Source organism: Miscanthus floridulus, chromosome 2 (genome assembly GCF_019320115.1).
Source record: "Miscanthus floridulus cultivar M001 chromosome 2, ASM1932011v1, whole genome shotgun sequence".
Taxonomy (NCBI): Eukaryota; Viridiplantae; Streptophyta; class Magnoliopsida; order Poales; family Poaceae; genus Miscanthus; species Miscanthus floridulus.
The window spans coordinates 50,295,839-50,299,392 of NC_089581.1; positions in this window are offsets into that span (position 1 = coordinate 50,295,839).

The window sequence follows — 3,554 nt, forward strand, 5'->3', positions numbered from 1 at the left end:
CTCCAAGGAGCTTACGACCATCAGGAAGGAGGTCACCAAAAAAACACCCAACCACCAGCGGTCAGCCAGGTCTTTTGAGCTGGTGGAGGGCACTAAGGAGGTCCTCATAGACCCTAGTGGCTCCAAAACCAAAGTGGTGCACATTGGCACCACACTTTCCTCCAAATAGGAAAGCACGCTCATTGACTTCATCCACGCCAACAAAGACATCTTTGCATGGAAACCCTTGAACATGCCAAGCAATCCAAGAGAGGTCATCAAGCATACCTTGAAGATCAAGCCAGGCTCCAAACTGGTGAAGCAATGCCTACGTCGCTTCAATGAGGGGAAACGCAGAGCCATCGGTGTGGAGATCGCAAAACTTTTGGTGGCTAGGTTCATCAAGGAGGTGTACCACCTCGAGTGGTTAGCCAATCCTATTCATGTATGAAAGAAGAGTGGGGAATGGAGAATGTGTGTTGACTACATGGATCTCAACAAAGCATGTCCGAAGGATCCGTTTCCTTTGCCATGCATAGACCAAGTAGTCGACTCTACCTCAGGGTGCGAAACCCTTTACTTCCTTGATGTGTACTCTGGGTACCATCAAATCGTAATGAAAGAGTCCAACCAGCTCGCGACATCTTTCATCACCCCCATTGGATTGTTCTGCTACATCACAATGTCGTTCAGTCTGAAGAACACCGAGGCTACGTACCAATGTTGTATGCTCAAGTGTTTTGGAGACCTCATTAGGCGAACTATTGCGGCCTATGTGAACAACATCATTGTCAAGTCCAAACAGGCTGACCAGGTCATAGCCAACCTTGAGCAGACCTTTACAAAACTCTGAGCAAATGATATTAAGCTCAACCCTGAGAAGTGTGTTTTCGTGGTCCCAAGGGGTATGCTACTAGGTTTCATCATCTCCGAGCGTGGCATCGAAGCCAACCCAGAGAAGATCTCAGCCATCATAAGGATGAGCTCGATTTAGGACACAAACAGGGTACAATGAGTTACGGGGTGCCTCGCCATGCTCAACCATTTCATCACACGCCTTGGCAAATGAGGCCTCCCCTTCTATCAGCTTCTGAAGAAGGCCAACCATTTCAAATGGACGCCCGAGGCCCAGGAGGCGCTTGACATGGTCAAGCAGCTTCTGACAAAGGCCTTGATCCTGGTTCCTCCGACCAATGGAGAACTGCTCTACTCTAGATTGTGGCCACCACACAGGTTGTGGGGGGTACAACCCTAGATACCCATGATAGACCACATGGGCTATGCCCCTAGGGGTGACCTAGCCCACAAGACGAAGCCTTGCGGGGCATGGCAGCCCACAAGACACCAGGAAGATATCCTGAAGATACTATGAGATCTGTTAGGATACATATGATCCTATAATTCCTATAATCTGTTATTACTTTCTGGTTATCACCTAGATCTAACTGACTTGTAACCCTACCCCCCGGACTATATAAGGCGAGCAGGGACCCCCTCCAAACACACACAATATCATACGATAGCCAATACAATCCAACAGACCACAAGAGTAGGGTATTACGTCCCACCGATGGCCCAAACCTGTCTAACTCGTGTGTCTCTATTGCCTTCTTGTTCTCAATTACATGCATCTCTGCCGATCAATATACCTTCATAGGATACCCCTCGGAGGACTGCCGACAATATTCTATCGACAGTTGGCGCACTAGGTAGGGGTGTGCATGTTGTTTCCATGTCGAACAAGATGGTACGTTTTGCGGGCTCTTCGTCCCTCCTATAGCCCGACCAGATCTTCACAGTCGGATTGATCTCGTGGATCATCAATGCTAACGGAATTGGAGAGCTCATTGAGCTGGTGCAAATCAATACTGCGCTGATCACCCCAACACCTACGACTGTAGATCTAATCTTAGAACCACCTCTAAGGTCGCCTTTGCAAACAATTCACCGCCTGCTTCCCCGATACCCAAGGAGGCAAATTAACAACGATGATCTGATCGGATCCATCGATCAGGTTGGCCAGAAGCTCTCCAATTAACTCTCCATCGCAGAATCAGCCCTGACCACTCTAGTCTAGCGTCGACCACCCACCGATTCAGATATATTGGAGGTGGATCAGAAAACTCTAGGAGTTATGGCCCTACCCTTCAGGCTCACTAGTGTCGCTACCGCCTATCAAGATGCCCTAAGGGGCAAATTCGCCGATCAGGTTGGAGATATCCATCCTCTCACCGACTAGATCGCCGACTAACTCCCGCCGGCTATCAACATGCTACACATCGGCCAATGCCCCAAAGCATCCCTCCAAATCATCCTAGAGCTAAATCTAGACTCCGAGTCCCAGGGCTCTCCAAAGACTATTGCTGAAACCACCGTCGAACAACCTCTTTTCCCACCCTTCCATGGAGGCGCAATCTTCAACGTCAATGTTGATAGTCCCCCAAGGGAAGGGGAAACCAAGGTGGACCGTGCTGCCTATGTTAATAGGAATGTCAACCATGCACATCACCGAGCAAACAAAGCTTCCCTTATGCTAGCCAAAGCTGCTCGCAACAATCAACTCAACTCGCAAGGAAGGACACGCCAACTCCAACGCAACCTCGACGACGAATTTGTTCATGTTGATGGCCATGACGTCTACAAGACACCAAGCACCAACCTAGCCATGGCCACCAATGAGGTCACCTAGCTCCCGTAGACACCAAAGGCCACCAAGGTCGCCGCCATGCTTAAAGTGGCGCACTGCCACGTCAACGAGATTGTAACACCTCTGGTGTTTTAAACCCTAAAACATGCCATGTCATCATATGCATTGCACATCATTCACGTGTTAGTGAAAACCTTGATATGCATCCACTAAAACAAGTTTGTTTTTATGATGATATGTGTTGACTTGTATGGTTTGAATCAAGTTCAAAATCTTTGTATTGATTTGGAATTTCCGAAAACCCTAATTTTCTGTATTTAAATTCTACCCTAAAAACCTAATTCAAAATCTAAGCATATTTTGGGGTTGAGCCTGAAAGCAAAAGTGTAGACCATATCAAGTTGTACAAAGTTTGTTTTTGGAGTTTTCAAAGTTGTTATATAAATTTTGAAGTAATTTGAAAAAGCGATATGTTCTTAAAGTGACCCTTTTGATTTTAAACTTGCATTTAAAAATGTGGACATAATTTGGGTATGGATATTAAAGCAAAGTTGTAGAACTTTGAAATTGGAACAACTTTTGTTTTTGGAGATTTTTTGAGTTACCATATAAATTTGGGAGTAATTTGGGAAATTAGACGGGTGGCAATTCGGTAATTTCTGTGAACAGTGTCTTTGGGCGACACCTCACCGTCGACGACCTTCTGATGTCTTCCAGGCATGCCTATGGCCATCTTTGGCTTCATGCTGGTAGGAGAAGGCTACCGTGTGGCTTCTTCTTGCTTCCTGGCCGCTCTATAAAGCTCGCGACATCGCCGTTCTTCTCTTTTCTTCTCCCCTGTTTTTCCCGACGCCACCATCGTTGCTCCATTGAGCTTGTGCTGTCGCCGTAGTGCCAACCAGTCATAGCAAAGCCTATCATAGCTCTT